The sequence below is a fragment of the Mobula hypostoma genome, chromosome 8 (genome assembly GCF_963921235.1).
Source record: "Mobula hypostoma chromosome 8, sMobHyp1.1, whole genome shotgun sequence".
Lineage (NCBI taxonomy): Eukaryota > Metazoa > Chordata > Chondrichthyes > Myliobatiformes > Myliobatidae > Mobula > Mobula hypostoma.
Genome location: NC_086104.1, coordinates 147,661,135 through 147,680,889, shown reverse-complemented (window position 1 = coordinate 147,680,889; position 19,755 = coordinate 147,661,135). Strand labels below are relative to the sequence as shown.

The 19,755-nt window shown below is 43.6% G+C and overlaps 1 protein-coding gene and 1 long non-coding RNA gene across 9 annotated transcripts in view; one reads left to right on the top strand and one right to left on the bottom strand.

The window, feature by feature from the left end:
- The window catches only part of LOC134351030 (alpha-1A adrenergic receptor-like), a 41,817-nt gene that overhangs the window by 13,858 nt on the left and 8,204 nt on the right, over positions 1–19,755 (bottom strand). The gene's annotated exons all lie outside the window — the stretch shown is intronic.
- Positions 18,352–19,755, top strand: part of LOC134351031 (uncharacterized) — a 120,026-nt gene continuing 118,622 nt past the window's right edge. For 7 of the 8 annotated variants that reach the window (XR_010019055.1, XR_010019056.1, XR_010019052.1 and 4 more), the window contains exon 1: positions 18,352–18,808. This is a non-coding gene — a long non-coding RNA (uncharacterized LOC134351031). The remainder of the gene's footprint in view (positions 18,809–19,755) is intronic. The other variant, XR_010019054.1, reaches the window with a different exon arrangement.

Here is a 19,755-nt window from a genome sequence, read left to right as displayed (position 1 = left end):
AATGTGGATAAATGTGAGGTTATCCACTTTGGTAGCAAGAACAGGAAGGCAGATTACTATCTGAATGGTGTCAAGTTAGGAAAAGGGTAAGTACAATGAGATCTAGGTGTTCTTGTTCATCAGTCACTGAAAGTAAGCATGCAGGTACAGCAGGCAGTGCAGAAAGCTAATGGCATGCTGGCTTTCATAACGAGGGGAGTTGAGTATAGGAGCAAAGAGGTCCTTCTGCAGTTGTACAGGGCCCTGGTGAGACCACACCTGGAATATTGTGACCAGTTTTGGTCTCCAAATTTGAGGAAGGACATTCTAGCTATTGAGGGAGTGCAGCGTAGGTTCACGAGGTTAATTCCCGGGATGGAGGGACTGTCATATGTCGAAAGATTGGAGTGACTGGGGTTGTATACACTGGAATTTAGAAGGATGAGAGGGGATCTGATTGAACCATATAAGATTATTAAGGAATTGGACATGCTAGAAGCAGGAAACATGTTCCTGATGTTGGGGGAGTCCAGAACCAGAGGCCACAGTTTAAGAATAAGGGGTAGACAATTTAGAACGGAGTTGAGGAAAAACTTTTTCACACAGAGGGTTGTGGTTCTGTGGAATGCTCTGCCTCAGAAGGCAGTGGAGGACAATTCTCTGGATTTTTTCAAAAAAGGGTTAGATAGAGCTCTTAAAGATAGCGGAGTGAAGGGATATTGGGAGGAGGCAGGAAAAGGGTACTGATTGTGGATGATCAGCCATGATCACAGTGAATGGTGGTGCTGGCTCGATGGGCTGAATGGCCTACTCCTGCACCTATTGTCTATTGTCTGAAACAGTCTGAGGAGGAGGAAAGGATCATAATATTTTTTAAAATTCTGCATTGCAGGTCTGTACATTCAGTGTACATAATGATATATTCTAGGCTGAGTGAACGTGGCACTTCTTTGGTTGATTGATCTGTTGAACTGTAGAGCACGTTTTGTGAAGTAGCCATGTGAACTTTGATAACATTGGATCTGGAGTAGTTGGGGAGATCAAGATAGCGGCAACAGGGAAGGGTGTAGGATGAAGGGTGATTGTCCACCAGGATCTTGGAGATCCACATAAGCACCATAACCCCTGTTGGCCAGAAAGAACTACAATCTATAAATAAGTGTACAGGAATGGAGGTTGACTTCCACTACTTGTAGCCATCATTTCCTGAACTGTTTGCTGAATCGATTCTTGCTCCAGGATAACTTAATCAGAGCAGCTGAATGTCAACACAGAATTTCTGCTAATAATATTTCCTGTTGCCAATTGGCAGGTGGGCAATATGTAAACTTTTTTGGTTGAGGGTTCGAAGTTATGGTCGCTGTTTGTTTGTGTGTGAGGGGCTTGACGTTTGAGCTGCTGTATCCGAGTGGGCGTTCTGTTAGGTTTTGTGCAAGGGAGGGGTTGGGGGGTTTGCAAGTTTTGTTTCTTTTTCAATTCCTTGGGGCGGGCGCTTGATATCTGTTCTTTCAATGATTACCTTGGTTTTTCTGTATTTCATGGCTATCGGCAGAAGACAAATCTCAGAGTTGTATTCTGCGTACATACTTTGATAATAAAATGATCCTATGAACCTTTGAAACCTGAGACCATTCTCAGATAAGAAGCTGTTTGTAATGTAAAATGTCAGGCTTACAGAAGGAACAGCCTGCGACCTGGTTGGCTGGGACCAGTATTTTATATTAGTTCAATATTCTGTTCATTATGGTGAACTCACAGAATTTTAGTTCTTTCTTTTTACAGTCTATTTCAAATTGACAATGCTCTGAAAAATGCAAAGTATATCTATAGTATGAAGACGTGTTTATCATTTGTTTGGGTGAATTGGTTAGCCTGTTTTGAACCAGCTGAGTTGAACAGAACAAAATAAATCCCCGAAGGCACAAGGCTGAAAGGGGAGTGAAGAAGCAGTATCGATTGTTGCCTTGGGCCACTTCCAGTCAGACGCTGACACTGGTCAGACAGATGACCTTGAGCCAATGAAATTTAAACATCGTAGATTGCTCTGATAAGGAAAAGAATAAGAATGAGGATTTTGGGAGAATATGTAGCGACAACTCTTTGGAGACCAATCAGTGCGGATGTGGAGGACCCCACATTGGATATGTGAAGATCAAGGATCGCAAGGAATACCTGGCCAGCATAGACTCTTTATCCCAGTTGTTACCTTTTATCTTCTTTGACTGCTTGTGGAGAGTCAGGGAGACCTAATGGGTGTGCACACAGTTAGTTAGCTGTGTGAATTCACATGCTTGTGAACTTGTCCATCCTTTGAGATGTTGCCACAATCAATGATCTCACTTTAAGGACTCATTTTTATTCATGTTCTTGCTACTTATTGCTACAGTGCCTAAATACACTCAGATACACTCAAAAACTTCTATGATACACTCAAGAACTTCTATAGTTGTATTGTGGAAAGCATTCTGACAGGCTGCATCACTGTCTGGTATGGAGGGGCTACTGCACAGGACTGAAAGAAGCTGCAGAAGGTTGTAAATCTAGTCAGCTTCATCTTGGGCACTAGCCTACAAAGTACCCAGGACATCTTTAGGGAGCGGTGTCTGAGAAAGGCAGCGTCCATTATTAAGGACCTCCAGCACCCAGGGCATGCCCTTTTCTCACTGTCACCATCAGATAGGAGGTACAGAAGCCTGAAGGCACACACTCAGCGATTTAGGAACAACTTCTTCCCCTCTGCCATCCGATTCCTAAATGGACATTGAAGCTTTGGACACAACCTCACTTTTTTTTAATATACAGTATTTCTGTTTTTGCACATTCTTTTAAATCTATTCAATATATGTAATTGATTTAATTGTTTATTTATTATTATTATTATTTTTCTCTATCTCTCTGCTAGATTATGTATTGTACTGAACTGCTGCTGCTAAGTTAACAAATTTCACGTCACATGCCGGTGATAATAAACCTGATTCTGATTCTGATTCTGATAAAAAGTATTCACCTCCTTGGAAGTTTTCATGTTTTATTGAATCACAGTGGAGTTAGTTTGGCTTTTTTTGACACTGATCCACAGAAAAAGACTTTTTCATGTTGAAGTGAAAACAGATCTCTACAATGTGATCTAAATTAATTACAAATATAAAACACAAAATAATTGATTGTATAAGTATTCACCTCTTAAAATGGCACACCAAATCTGGTGCGGCCAATTGGTTTTAAAAGTCACATAATTTGTTAAATGGTGATTTGTTTTTGTTGGCCCGTGGGCAGTCAAGTTGTACCAGCTGTATCTGGAAGGTCCAACTGCTGGTGAGTCAGTATCTTGGCAAAAACTACACTATGAAGACAAAAGGACACTCCAAACAACTCCACAAAAAGGTTATTGAAGAGCACAAGTCAGGAGATGGGAACAAGAAAATTTCCAAGTCACAGAATATCCCTTGGAGTACAGTTACGTCAATCATCAAGAAATAGAAAGAATGAGAATAGGCTATAAATCTGCCTCGGGCAGGCCATCGTCATACACTGAGCGACTGTGCAAGAAGGCCACCAAGGAAACTATGACAACTCTGGGGGAGTTACAAGCTTCAGTTGCTGAGAGAGGAGAGACTGTGCATACAACAATTGTTGCCCAAGTGCTTCACCAGTTGCAGCTTTATGGGGGAGTGGCAAAGAGAAAGCCACTTATGAAACACTCACACAAAATCTCAGCTAGAGTTTGCCAGAAGGCATGTGGGAGACTCTGAAGTCAGCTGGAAGAAGGTTCTATGGCTTGACGAAACCAAAATTGAGCTTTTTGGCCTTCAGACTAAACGCTATGTTTGGCGTAAGCCTAACACTGCACATCATCTAAAACACACAAGGCCTACCATGAAGCTTGGTGGGGATGCTTCACCGCAGTAGGCTCTGGAAGGCTTGTGAAGGGAGAGGGTAAAATGAATGCAGCAAAATACAAGGAACTCCTGGAGGAAAACCTAATGCTGTCTGCAAGAGAACTGCGAATTGGGAGAAGATTTGATTTCCAGCAAGACAGTGACCCCAAGCATAAAGTCAAAGCTGTACAGGAGTGGCTTAAAACAACAAAGTTAATGTCCTGGAGTGGCTAAGTCAGAATCCAGACCTTAATCCAATTGAGAATTTGTGGCTGGACTGGAAAAGGCTGTTTGCTCATGATCCCCATGCAATCTGACAGATCTTGAGCAGTTTTGTAAAGAAGAATGGGGAAAAAATTGCAATGTCCAGATGTGCAACGCTGATATAGACCTTTCCATACAAGTCTCAAGTCTGCAATTGCTGCCAAAGGTGTAGCTACTAAATACTGACTTGGGGGTGGGGGGTGGGGGGCGGGTGATGAGTAACTATGCAATCAAGTATTTTGTGTTTTATATTTGTAATTAATTTAGATCACATTGTAGAGATCTGTTTTCACTTTGACATGAAAGAGTCTTTTTCTGTTGATCAGTGTAAAAAAAAAGCCACATTAAATCCACTGTGATTCATTGTTTTAAGATATGAAAACTTCCAAGGGGGCGAATACTTTTTATAGGCACTGTATTTATTCATACTTGCATTTGCACAGTTTGTTGTCTTCTGCACTCTGGTTGATCTTTCATTGATCCTGTTATAGCTACTATTCCATAGATTTGCAGGAAAATGAATGTCAGTGTTGTATGTAACGACACATTTGTATTCTGATAATTAAATTTACTTTGATCTTTGAACAATAAAGGTACTTGTCAGTAAATACAAATTCTGTCTGTACCTAACTGATTATTATTATACAGGGCAGTTTTTGTAACAACCCTGACTCAACTATCAAGGAACCAAATAGCTAAGAATTGGGGTGGTAAAGAGATGGAAAGGAATTGCAAATCACGAAAGTCAAAGAGAGTTGAAGATAACTTCAAAAGGTAGTTCCTCAACGGTTGGTATCCATCATTAAGGACCCCGACTACCCAGGACATGCTCTCTTCTCATTGCTACCATCGGAGAGGAGACATAGAAGCCCGAAGACGCACACTCAGCATTTTAGGAACATTAGATTTCTGAATGGATAATGGACCCACGAATGCCACCTCACTATTTTTTGCACTCTTTTTGCGCTACTTATTTAAATTTTGTAAGTATTTCTTATTATAATTTATTATATATTTTATGCATTGCACTGACCGCTGCCACACAACAACAAATTTCACAACACATGCCAGTGACAATAAACCAGATTCTGATTTGGATTCTAGAGTGGCTGCCAATGCTGAGCCGAGAAGTGCGAGGGAAGAGGGGAAGATTGGCGGTGAAAGCCAGAGTCTGTACAGGGTGGAAAAAGTGGTTAGAGTACGGACTTGTTGGGAGAAGTGGGCAGGTGCTGAAATGTACGGCTGGGAGCCACGGAGATGGGGGTGGTGAAGTGCAGAAGGATCGAAAATCCGAGGATAGGGATCGCAGGCATTTGAATTCAGTCCTTCTGGTCTGATTCACCATGAAATAACCTCTGCTAGATGATACACTTCCCCGTTCTGTGACATGAGATGCATCACTTATGGATTTCCAGTCTGTCCTTCCAGCCAACGGCCTCCTGAGATACCAAGAGGAAAAATAATGTTCCTCCTACCATAGATCTAACTGGTCAGGTTGATGTAGTGGGTTTGAAGCTAATGGTCACAGCAACATTTTGGGTCATCAAACACCTCGCAAAAGCCAAATTGCTATTTCCCAACTCTCACCACAGAAGCTTCTACCACTTCCCTGAGAGACTGTGGATTACTCAATAGGTCCCCTATTCATATTTGTGCTTTACACAAGTCCTCCTCTTGCAACATTCAGACTTTTCTTTTAATCAGGAAACATAAATTAAAAAAATCTGCAGTTGCTCCAAATCTGAAACAAAAACAGAAAACACTGGAAGTACTAGACCGGTCAGGAAGCATCCATAGAGAGACAGAAACAGAGTGAATGTTTCAGGAAAAAGCTCCTTCATCAGAAATCTGAATGTTTTTCTTCTTTTGTTGTCTCTCCATCACCTTTAAGTACAGTACATTGCTCTTACTTTTAACAACTGCCTATTGTGGCAAGCACACGTTCCCCAAAGAAAGTTACTGATCACCTTTGATTAGTATTTATGTTATTTTGATTCCTCCAAGATTTATTTCGTCTTAAATGCTTTACTTATTCCTCCAAGAGGACCACAACCTTGTCAAAGGGATTGAGGTTTGTGTGTCTCAGTGACCTGGAGAGCTATGTTGGCTGGAGTCAGGGCCTTGTGGGGTCACTCATGTCAAACTGATCAAAGGTAGAGGCCAAACTAAGAGTGGTCCACCGGTCCTCCAGATGCGGGGGTTCAGCTCAGGGCTAATAACCCTGACTGGTCAAACAAAAGTTGTTACGGAAACAGCAATGAAGATTCCATCTATACAGACAGAGATGGAGGACCTTCATTACTGCCATAAACGTCAGTGGCATAATGGGTGGGAAAGAAATGACCTCTTGTGCAAATCCCTCCAAGTCTCTGTGTAGAGAAAGGGAAAAAACACACTTTCCTCTTGTGACTTGTTTCCATTAACAGTCTATTTTGTGTGTCACAGGTGGAGATTAGTTTTGATCAGTTTAATTTCCTTTTGTTCCTGGATGGACGTGAGAAGCACAAAGCAGCTGTGCAAAATGAAGATGACTATGAAAGGACACGCTCCTCTGTTCCTATTAAATGCACAGTGTTTTTCTGGGTAGCAGACAATCTTAATCACACCTGCCACTGAAGTGAGGAAGATGTAACTTGCTGGATTAATTTGACAATGCAGAGCTCCAAGAAAGAAAGGTTATGATGAAGCCAAACACCTGCTGCCTCATTTGAAAGGAAGGTGACATCTGTTGGCAGGAGTCAATTTTTCAGTTTTAGATCGGAAATTACACAGACAAATTAGGATTTTCTTCTATAATGATAGACCAGTCAAGATCACCCTATCACATGCTTCAGCAAATCCGTGGACAAGGTGCACAGAAGCAGCTTCAAACTGCCTCACAACCACTGAGAACCAGATACCCAACCACCTATCAACACACTCAACCAAAACTACTATTGTCTCACATCTTGCTCAAACCTATCACCCCATCATCCAGACCATACCCTCAAGTCACCACTACTTTATGCCTGGGCAAGGTTGTATGGAAGACTAGCAGTTGCCCATGCTGCAAGTCTCCCCTCTCCACGCCACCGATGTTGTCCAAGGGAAGGGCATTAGGACCCATACGGCTTGGCATCGGTGTCATCACAGAGCAATGTGTGGTTAAGTGCCTTGCTCAAGGATACAACACGTTGCCTCAGCCAAGGCTCGAACTAGCGACCTTCAGATCACTAGACCGATGCCTTAACCACTTGGCCATGCGCCAACACGACATTTCGTGAACTTACTGCTATTGCGTACCATATAACTGATTATTCCACAATGAAGAAAATAACATGCATCCCTGTATCATGTATATTTTACATAACATGGGTGGCGGAGTGGAGAAACATCTCTACCAAAGGAGGTGTAAGACACTCCTTCTCTCCTCTAGCCTTCTGATCACCCTTGGTCAAGGAGTAGCACCTGCTTACCACCCCCCCCCTTTCGATCAAGTTCACGTGTAACTATGGGAGGAGGTGGTCAATGGTTGTATGAGGAGCTGGTGCATATGACAAGTCCTGGTTATGTGACCACAGACGCCAGGCAGTCAATCTCTGTCAGCACTTCAGAGGAATTTCTGACACACATCCAGAGAAATTTCCGATTTCCTGAACCTCCTGTAATTGCACCCCCTGCTTCACTATTCCCATTCCCATTTCTATCTTTCAACTTATCTCCTTGCCTGCCCATCACCTCTCTCTGGTGCTCCTCCTCCTTCCCTTTCTTCCATGGTTGTCCATCCTCCCCTATCAGATTCCCCCTTCTCTAGCCCTTTATTTATTTCAGCAATCAATTTTCCTGCTCTTAACTTCACCCCTTCCCCCCTCTCCCAGTTTCACCTATCATCTACCACTTTGTACTTCTTCCTCCCCTCCCCCCACCTTCTTACTCTGACTTCTCCTCTTTCTTTCCAGTCCTGATGAAGGGTCTCAGCTTGAAACATTTATGATTTAGTCTTGTTCATTGGTGCTGCCCAGCCTGCTGAGTTCCCCCAGCATTTTCTGTGTGTGTTGCTTTGGAATTCTAGCATCTGCAGATTTTAAAACCGCAAACAACAGGAATTCTGCAGATGCTGGAAATTCAAGCAACACACATCAAAGTTGCTGGTGAATGCAGCAGGCCAGGCAGCATCTCTAGGAAGAGGTACAGTCGACGTTTCAGGCCCAGACCCTTCGTCAGGACTAACACCTGACGAAGGGTCTCGGCCTGAAAAGTCGACTGTACCTCTTCCTAGAGATGCTGCCTGGCCTGCTGCGTTCACCAGCAACTTTGATGTGTGTTATCTGCAGATTTTCATGTGTTTGTGTGACAGTCCTTTAAGAGTATTGATAATGGCTGGGGTTACCCATTTTGTAAAGACACTGCCCTGAAGAAACCACTTCTGTAGAAAAATTTGCTAAGAACAATCATGTTCACGGAAAGTCCATGTTTGCTCACTTCATACATCATGGCACATAACGAACAAAGAAAAAATGCTTATTGAATAAATCAAGGAAACCAACCTTTCCCAGAAGAGATCCAACTCTGTGCCAGGAGGCAGCCACCTACAGTGGAGCCCACACCATTCTCATTCCCATTGGCTGATGTTAGGGACAACATCTGCTTCATACCAACAACTGGCAGCAGAAACCCTACCCTCTAATACATGTAATTGGCTGTTTCATCATGGGTCTGGCTTTTCATTGGTTGGGATCTCATCCTCACCAAGCTTCAATGATGACCTCATAGGACACTAGAGATTCATGGACCGCTGTTCAGGAGCCATTGAGTATACAGTGCTCTGTAAATGCAACATGTTGATGCATCAATCAATCGTCTTGGATTTAGTTCTATCTGACCGACCTTTTGTGACACTTCTACTTAATCTGTACTATTTCAGCTGGTGCTCATTTAATGTATCCATAATTAATGGATGTATAATCATTAGTGAAGTGGGATTAATGCAAAAGACATACTGACATCTGGCACGTGCATTAAAACAGCTCCTTGGGCCACAGGGAATTAATATGCCTGGAGGGAAACAGCTTGTAAGCTACAGAGAAATCATATGCTTATCAGGAAATAGTTTCTAAAATGAGAGAGAAAGGAGGAAAATGGATTTGCCATTTTCATTGGCTGTTGGATTGACTGTACAAAGAGATGGTAGTGACTTGATTGGCTGAACGGTAATGATTCTTGACGTCAGCAGGTCGTGCATCCCATCACACCAATCACACTCCTGATCTTGTGCAAGTCCTCAGCCATGCAATTCCTTTTGCTATTGGCTGACCTGCAAAGAGCCACACCTTGTGGGGCACCGGTCTTAATCCCAGGACTAAAGTTACTGAAGTGGGTGACCAAGTACTGTCTGGGATCTTACTTTGCCCTAAATGATATTCATCTGAGAATGTCCCTAAAAGCAGTCCAACACTGCCCTTTCACTGACTCCCTGACCACAGTGAACATCATCGCACTCAACCTATCAAAACCCTTTCTCACCTCACTCCTTCTCTCTCATCCTCACCATTTCCCCCCCCTCACATACACACTCCTATGCATTCACATTGTTCCCCTGCCTCTCCACACACTGCTCCATTCCCTATCCACAGTTTAACCTCTCCCTGTCCCCATCATCTCCAACCTCTCTCCTACTCCAAACCTCTCACCCATCTACACCCTACCACCTGCCTCACTCTCACATTCCACCTCCCTTATAGGCATCCGTTAGTCTCGTGAGACCATGGATTTGCACCTTGGAAGGTTTCCAGGGTGCAGGCCTGGGCAAGGTTGTATGGAAGACTGGCAGCTGCCCATGCTGCAAGTCTCCCCTCTCCACGCTACCGATGTTGTCCAAGGGAAGGGCATTAGGACCCATATGGCTTGGCACCGGTGTTGTTGCAGAGCAATGTGTTGTTAAGTGCCTTGCTCAAGGACACAACACGCTGCCTCAGCTGAGGCTCAAACTAGCGACCTTCAGATCACTAGGCCGACGCCTTAACCATTTGGCCACGCGCCAACTACCTCCCTACCTCCATCTCAACCCTTTGCCTCTTTTCAGATTCAGATACTGATTTATTTATCATGTGTACATCAAAACATACAGTGAAATGTGTTGTTTGCATTAACAACCAACACATCTATGAATGTGCTGGGGGCAGCCTGCAAGTGTCACTACATATTCAGGTGCCAACTTAGCGTACCCACAATGCTTGGCAGAACAAGCAACAAAGCCCCTTTCCTCCCTCCCAACCACACACTCAGACAGATGGTCCTCCAACCCCAGTACAGGCCTCAGGTCCTGTAGTCTCCAGGATTCAGCTATCAGGCTTTGACTTCCAATCACCTGTCAGGCTTCATTTTTCAGTATTGAACTGCCCCTCCCTGACTAGCCGATGACGGGACCTCACTCCTCTTCTCCATTCTGTTCCAATCTTTCCCGCCCCAGCCCCCACTTTGGCCTCTTCCACACTCTACCCTCTCCTCTAACTTCAGCAGCCCTTTATTTTGTGAATGAAGTTCGGAATGCAAGGACCCGACTTTCACTTCAGTACCCTAAATTGTGATCCTTAAAATTCCATACACGTGGGTTCAAGTCCATTTCTTATGGATTTTTCCTTCTGTGGCAAGGGCTTTTTCCGTGAGGGATGAAAGAACATATGAACACAAGGGAAGAAGGAGTACACCTCCCAGCCTCTCAAGCCTACCCAGACTTCTTTCCCTCACCCATGCATATGGCCGATCAGCCCCAAGGCTCAGTACTGAAATATGCCTTCTGATTTTGTGCTTTATACTCTGTACTTTTCAAACTTTGTTCTGTTGCTGTTCGTGTGATTTTTTTTCGCATGCGGTGGGGGAGGGGAAGGAGGTTTGATGTTTGATGTTTTCCTTTGCATGGATTGGTTCCACGGTTCTTTGTTTCGTGACTGTCTGTGAGGAAGACAAATTTCAGGGTTGTAGACTGCATACATGCTTTGATAATAAATGTACTTTGAATCTTGTTTGACTCTTTGAAGACTCAGCTCCTCCTCTGTGCCCCTTCCCCATAGTCCTCACTTCCCTGTTCTTTCAATTTATTCCCCTCCTCATTGTTTGCTTCTAATGATTTAACCTCTGCGACTCTCTACAAACGAGTATTCCAGAGATTCTTCAACCATTTCTGTAAGATATTTTAGGGAAATTGCTTTCCTTTATTCTAAGCCCTGACCCCTTTGCAATTAACCCCTATAAGCCAGTTGCCTTTGAATTAATTCCACACCAGCTTGTTAACTTTTGTATTTCATGCACCAGAACACCTCGATATCTATCTACACTGAGTGTCTGCCTTATTAGGTACCTCCTGAATGCTCTAGCCACTGAATGTAAGTTATTGGTCTTCTGCTGCTGTATATGTTTTTCACTTAAAAGTTGCTGCTTCAGGACTTCGAAAATACTTTACAGCCATTACAGAAAGTTTTGTTATATAACAAGTGTTGGAGTGAAACACGACAGGCAATTTATATATCGCAAGCTCCTGCAAGTGGATTGTCATAATGCAACATACACTCAGAGACTACTTTATTAGGTGCCTCCTTTAACTAATAAAGTGGCCACTGAGGGTATGTTCCTGGTCTTCTTCTGCTGTGGCCCATCCACCTCAAGGTTCAGCAGGTTGTGCTCTTCTGCACAGCACTGTTGTACCACGTGGATTTTTTGAGTTACTGCCGCCTTCCTGTTAGCTTGGACCAGTCTGCCTATTCTTTCTGAGCTCTCTCATTAACAAGGCATTTTCACCTACAGAACTGCTGCTCTCTGGATGTTATTAGTTTTTCACACCATTCTCCGTAAACTCCAGAGACTGCAGTGTGTGAAAATCCAGGAGATCAATTCCAGATAATGTACTGACTACTCATGGTGTGGTCCTCGCTACACGGGGAAATGAGATGAAGATTTGCTTTTCTGCTTGCAGGACCTGGACCTTTTACTTCCCTCACAACTTCGTTCTCCACCTCAGTCTCAGTCTGAGCGCTCTCATCTTCAGTCTATTTTGCCATCCCAATGAAGATCATGCTGTGCTTGAGAAAAAGCACCTTTTCCTCTGACTGACCAGCTGGCGGCATTTTGGAAGGTCACTAAATAAAAACAAAACTTGTAGATACTCGAATTCCGAAATTGTAAAAGAAAAGTGCTGGAAGTACTCATTGTCCCGATGAAGGGTCTCGGTCCAAGGCGTTGACTCTTTATTTCTGTCCATAGAGGCTGCAGGCCTGTAGAGTTCCTGCAGCATTTCTGTTTGGCATGAGAATTGCAAGCCACCGGACAACTAGACCCTATGAAAGATTGCAAAGATTGCTGAGAGGATCATCCGGGGTCACCCTTCCACCCACCTGACATATTTATCAGGAGTGCTGCGTACACGGGGCTCATAGCAGTGTGAAGGATCCCTCCCATCCATCTAGAAATCTCTTTGGCCCCCTACCATCAGGCAGGAGGTACCACAGCATCAGGACAAGGATAGTTAGGATAGGAAACAGCTTCTTCCCCCAGCCCATGAGACTACTGAACTACTGCCACCACTATAACCTTATATTCCGCTTGGGTAGCCTTCAACCTGATGGCATGAATATCAATTTCTCCTTCTGGTAAGTAAATCCCCCCCCGCCCCCACATTCCTTACATTGACCTTTTACTTCCTCTCACCTGCCTAATATTTTCCCTGTGTGCCCTCCTCCTCCTCTTTCACCTATGGTCCACAATGCTCTCCTATTGGTTTCTTTCTTCTCCAGTTCTTGACCTTTCCCACCCACCTGGCTTCACCTTTCACCTTCCAGCTTGCCCCCATCTTTTTATTCTGGCCTCTTCCCCTGTCCTTCTCAGTCCTGAAGAGGGGTCTCGGCCTGAAACGTCGACTGTTTATTCATTTCCACAGAGGCTGCCTGACCCGCTGAGTTCCTCCAGCATTTTGTGGGTGTTTGCTTTGATCAATGGTTATACCCTGAAGTAGTAAGTGGGTTCCTCACAGAAAGTGCAGGGCTTTTCTAACACTCACTCTTGCTTTAATGGAGGATGCCGGAGAACCTCTGATCACTTGAAGACAGCCACCTGGACTGAAAAATTCTCTAACTCTCTTGGCAGCCAGAAATGATCAAATTTGCTTTAATCTTGTATTTATCTTGCAATGTGCAGTTTACCAAACATCGCATTAATCAATAAATAAAACCCACCACTTTGCTGAAGTCAGCATTCTTAATCTATATGGTTACTGTGCCTCATCAGATATAAAGATTTACGAGGAAAATCAGTTAATGACCTTGCAACAGGGAAGGGAAATTATCAGTGAGCCTGTGATAACAGCACAGAGGACGTCTATCTTTGCTCAGTGATCACTAATATTGAAGTAACCTGTGTCTATTGCATCATTCACAGGAATGATTGGCAATAAAAACTGAATGCTTTATAACACTAATCTAATCTGGAAGGCAGCAAACATGATTTATTGAAAAATAAGCAAGATATCACAAGATCACAAGACAAAGGAGCAGAAGTAGGCCATTCGGCCCATCGAGTCTGCTCCACAGCTCCCCCATGAGCTAAACTATTCACCCATCTAGTTCCAATTTCCGGCTTTTTCCCCATATCCCTTGATACCATGGCTAATTAGATACCTGTCAATCTCCTCCTTAAACACCCTCAATGATCGGACCTCCACAGCTGTATGTGGCAACGAACTCCACAAATCCACGACCCTCTGGCTAAAAAAGTTTTTCCTCATCTCTGTTTTAACTGGGTACCCACTAATTCTAAGACTATGGCCTCTTGTCCTGGACTCATCCACCAAGGGAAACAACCTTTCCACATCTACTCTGTCCAACCCTTTCAACATTGGAAATGTTTCTATGAGATCCCCTCTCAATTTTCTAGACTCTAATGAATACAGTCCAAGAGCCAACAAATGCTCCTCATATGTTAGCCCCTGCATTCCAGGAATCATCCTCGTAAATCTTCTCTGAACTCTCTCCAACATCAGTACATCCTTTCTAAGATAGGGGGCCCAAAACTGCACACAGTATTCCAAATGAGGTCTCACTAATGCCCCATAGAGCCTCATCAACACCTCCTTACTCTTATACACTATTCCTCTTGAAATGAATGCCAACATAGCAATCGCTTTCCTTACCGCTAATCCAACTTGGTGGTTAATCTTTAGGGTATCCTGCACGAGGACCCCCAAGTCCCTTTGCACTTCCAATTTTTGAATTTTTTCCCCATCTAAATAATAATCTGCCTGAATATTTCTTCTTCCAAAATGTACAACCGTACATTTGTCAACGTTGTATCTCACCTGCCATTTCTTTGCCCACTCTCCCAAACTGACTAAGTCTCTCTGCAACCTTTCCGTTTCTTCAACATTTCCTGCTCCTCCACCTATCCTGGTGTCATCCGCAAACTTAGCCACAAAACCATTTAATCCATAATCCAAATCATCGATATACATCGTAAAAAGAAGCGGCCCCAACACCGACCCCTGCGGAACACCACTAGTAACCGGCAACCAATCAGAATAGGATCCCTTTATTCCCACCCTTTGCTTTCTGCCTATCAGCCAATGCTCCACCTATTTCAATATCTTTCCTATAATTCCATGGGCTCTCATCTTATTAAGCAGCCTCATATGCGGCACCTTATCGAAGACCTTTTGAAAATCCAAATACACAACATCCACAGCCTCTCCCTTGTCAATCTTATTCGAGATTACCTCAAAAAATTCCAATAGGTTGGTGAGGCAGGATCTTCTCTTCATGAAACCATGCTGGCTTCGGCCTATCTTGTCATGCATCTCGAGGTATTTCATAACCTCGTCCTTGCGGATTGACTCCAATATCTTTCCAACTACCGATGTCAGACTAATAGGTCTGTAATTTTCTTTTTGCCGACTCCTTCCTTTCTTAAATAGCAGAACTACATTTCCGACCTTCCAGTCCTCTGGAACCATGCCAGAGTCTATTGATTCCTGGAAGATCATTTCCAATGCTTCCACAATCTCCAAAGCCACCTCCTTCAGAACCCTTGGGTGCACCTCATCCGGACCGGGAGACTTATCTATTCTTAATCCACTTAGTTTCCCAAGCACTTTCTCTCTAGTAATCTTGACTGTGAAAGGCTTGTGTAATTATTCTGTGGAATATCTAGGATTGTTTTGAATTACTCTTTCCAGGACTGTCCATGTTGGCTGTCACAAGCACATCAGGAGGGGCATAGCTGTAAGACCATAATTAGGCCATTTGGCCAACAGAGATGCTCCACCATTACGCTGTGGCTGATCCATTTTTCCCTCTCAGCCCCAGTCTTGTGCCTTGTTCCTGTATCCCTTCATGTCCTGACTAATCAAGGATCGAGCAACCTCTGGCTTAAATGTACTCAATGACGTGGCCTCCACAGCCGCCTGTGGCAATGTGTTCCACAGATTCATCAGTCTCTGGCTAAAGAAATTCCTCCTCATCTCCGTTCTAAATGGACGTCCCTCTATCCTGAGGCTGTATCTTCTGGTCCTAGACTCCCCACCAGAGGAGTCATCCTCTCCACATCCACTCTATGGAGGACTTTCAGCATTTGATTTGTTTCAGTGAGACACCCCCTCATTCTTTTGAAATTATTTCTGAAGTAATTCCAATCACTATAATGAGGCTGTAGGTCAGAAAATCAAAACAATACAATCAAAAATAGCTCAGACTTTGGATCAGGAAATGAGCTCTGCCTTTCAATATGATAGGTCATCAGTTTAAAACACTGGCCCCATTGCTGCCTGACCTGTTGAGAATTTCCGGTTTTCCTTGGTTATCCATCGTAACTTACTTTTATTTGTATTAAGAACACATTGCCAGTTCCCACATCACAGCAGCAGGAGGATATGGAGTCAGCTTTTAAAATCTTGGAAATAAAAGTGATCAATAAATGTGAAGCCAATTTATAGTAGAGAAGTTCAATTGCTCATTAGTATCCTTAATAAAAGATAATCCTTAATGAGTCTTGATGAAGGACCTCAGCTCAAAACATTGACTTTTTATTCCTCTCCATAGATGCTGCCTGACCTGCTGAGTTCCTCCAGCATTTTATGTGTGTTGCTCTGAATTTCCAGTATCTCTTGTGTGTTTATGAAAGACAAACTATTGTCCATACACAGTTGGACTAGTTTGTGACTTCAGCTCCACACTTCTGTGATTAACCTTTGAAGTGGTTCCCTAAAATTTCGAGCTCACCCTCAACGGGCAATAAATCTACATCTTGTCATCAACACCGAGTTAGTGCAAATCAATTAAAATAAGTTAAACTCCATCATGAAGGTTGCAAACTAAAGTTGGAGAAAGAAACAAATCAAAACAGGAAGTTTGAAACATCTGTGGAAGGAGGGACTGACAGGGAGAGATTAAAAATGGACAGTTACCTGGAATTTTTATATGTAGTATTGAATTGTGATGACTGTAACTTGCCTATTGAACACAGGCTTACGCTAGGCGTAGCTGAATAAACTCAGATGCTAGAGATAGGAAAGTCAGAGTGAGAAAGGGAGGGAAAATTAAAGTGATAGGCTACTGGCAACTCAGGGTCACCCATGAAGACTGAACTTCAGGTACTTGGGAAGTCGAAGGCCTAATGACTGTGAATCTCAGAGGCTGGAGACCGAAGACAGCCTGTTCTGGAATTGGAGGACTGTGTATGTGCTTGGGTGGGAGAGAGGAACGGGGAAAGATTTGATGTTGCTGCTTTGTATGTCGTTTTTTTTGTTGTGTTCTGTGTTGTTCTGCCGAGCATGTTGGGAATGCTATGTTAGCTAGGAATGTGTGGAAACACTTGCGGGCTGCCCACAGAATATCCTCGTGTCTGTTGGTTGTTAACGCAAACAACACACTTCAGTGTATATTTCAATGTACATGTGATGGTAAATCCGAATCCAAATCTGAATCTGATCTGCGAATCTGAGAAAGGCGAGGAAAGATGGGACCTTGATTTGAAGCCTTACAGACACTCTCCAGGTTATGACAAGTTTCCATTTCTGAGAACTATTCCTAATCGGAAATGAACAAAATCAGCGTGTGGGAGAGGGTCACAGAACCATTGGTGAAGGGAAGCGAGCGTGTGCAGAAAGGGCGGTTGCCAACCGGCTCACTGAGTGAGCGAGCGAGTTCTGCTCTGTGCTTCTAGCTCCGCTCGGTTCCAGCCAGCCCAAGACTTGGGAGGGAGAAGTGGAAATGCCCCCCCCCCCACCCTGCAGCAACCAGGAGATCCACCCCACAGCAGCTAGGAGATCCACCCCACAGATCTTCCAAATCCTCGACTGTATGTACAGGCTGTCCATAAACGGAACATTCACAACCCGGGAAGGACCTGCATTCAAAAGACCTGCATTTCAAACATCCCAGTTCTCTTTCCATGCTGCACTGAAATGAAAATCAATCTATTTTGGATTGTCCAGGTTTCTGTAAAGCCAAATACAGTAGCATTCAAAAGTCTTAGGCATATATATACAGCTAGGGAGCCTCAGCCTTTTGCAGTGTACTGTAGTACTCTTCTGTACTGCACTGTACTGCTGCCGGGAAAAAATGGCAAATGTGAGTGATGATAAACCTGATTCTGATATGGGTCTCTGTTGTGGACTAAGAGTGGGAAGGGGCCAGGGAGAAGGGAGGGAGCGGGGAGCACCAGAGAGACATTCTGTAATGACCAATAAACCGATAACCTTGCCTGGTGTCTCAGGGCTGGGTTTGTCTGCACCCACACCACTACCCCCCACCCCTGGCATTCCTTCTCTGCCTCTGGTCCCACACCCATCCTGCGGCACTCCACTCTCAGCATTCTCAACCTCCTTTGCTCCCATCAGGTTTACGAACTCGCTCTCTGCTCCACATTAACAAATACAGTACTGTGCAAAAGTCTTAGGCACTCTAGCTATATATATGCGCTGAAGACATTTGCACAGTACTGTATGTATAGACAGTCCCTTATTCTGCTGCTTTTTCTCTGTACGGGGTCTTTCTTTTGTTACATTTAAAATGGCGATTTTGTTATGTTAATCTGGGGAATGCGGCTTTATTGTGTTTTTAACGCTGCAGAGAGTTTGCGCTAACAGTTTGTTTTACTTTAAAATGATGATAACCAGGTTCTATTAGCCAATGGGTGGTTATGTATCGTTTTGTTTTCGGATGCCATGCTGCATGATATGACTGTGGACTGGGTTTTGGCGGGGAGCCGGAGGAGAGACGAGGAGGGAGGAGGACGGCGGACGTGCGGAGAGGCTCCGGTCGATCACTCCGGGTGGTCCCGAGCCGTGAGTCGACGGAATTCGGGTGGTCGTCTGACGTCGAATTGAGCTCCAACGGTAGCGCGCGAAGAACTTGGACTTTGATAAGTGTTGGCGCCTTTTTTTTCCCATTACTTTCCTCTCTGTATCAAATGCATATTAATGTCATAGAATTAGTAATATCTATAAAGTGTATTTGTTAAAATTCACTGGGTGTGCTGGCTGATGATTGATGTTCGGGATTGATTCGGGCGGTGACTGACCCTGAGGGGAGTGTTGAAGCAGGTGCTGGGCGGGATTTCCCCTAGACACACACGAGCCAATATAACGGAACGTTACATCTCTATTTCTCTCTGTTTTGATTGCAGATTAAGCTCAAACACCTTGACGTGGTTCAACTTCGATACTCAGTGTAAATATTTGATTTGGTTGATGGCTAATAGAACTGTAAAAAGTTTGAAGAATTTTCGTGACTATCTTCTGAGACCAATTGTTTTTTTTACTTGCAGATTATAATATCAAATCCTATCATCTTCTGTTTAAAGTAGCATAAATATTTTATTAAATGTTAATTTTTACTAATAGTGCTTATTCCATTGAATCTAAAACCCAGTGGCGTCTCTACAACCCCAACCTACATTACTCAAATTATCCCGTATCTCTACAACCCTAGCCTACTTTACTCCAAATGTCCCATGTCTCTACAACCCCAACCAACATTACTCCACATGTCCCGTGTCTCGACAACCCCTACCTACAGTATTCATATTGTCCTGTGCCTCTACAACCCCAACCTTCACAAGATCCTGTCTAATTGCCTTTTAGTGAAGGTGAACGTGTTCCCCTTAAACCTCTCACCTTTCACCCTTAATCCATGACCTCTAATTGAAGCCCCAGCCAACCTCAGTGGAAATGCCTGGTTGCATTTACCCTATCTCTACCCCTCATAATTTTCTATCTCTACCAAATTTCTCCTCAATCTTCTATATTCCAAGGAATAAAGCTCTAACCTATTCAATCTTTCCTTTTAACTCAGGTCTTCCAGTCCTGGCAACATCCTTGTATATTTCTTCTGTATTCTTTCAACCTTATTTGCATCTTTCCTGTAGGTAGGTGACCAAAACTGCATACAATGCTCCAAATTAGGCCTCATCAACATCTTATTCAACTTCCACATAACATCCCATCACCTGTACTCAATACTTTGATTTATGAAACCCGAAGTGGCAAAACTTTCATAATGACCCTATCTACCTGTGCTGCCACTTCCAATGAATTACGGACCTGTATTCCCAAATCCGTTTGTTCTACCACACTCCTCAGTGCTCTACTGTTCACTGTGTAAGACCTACCCTGGTT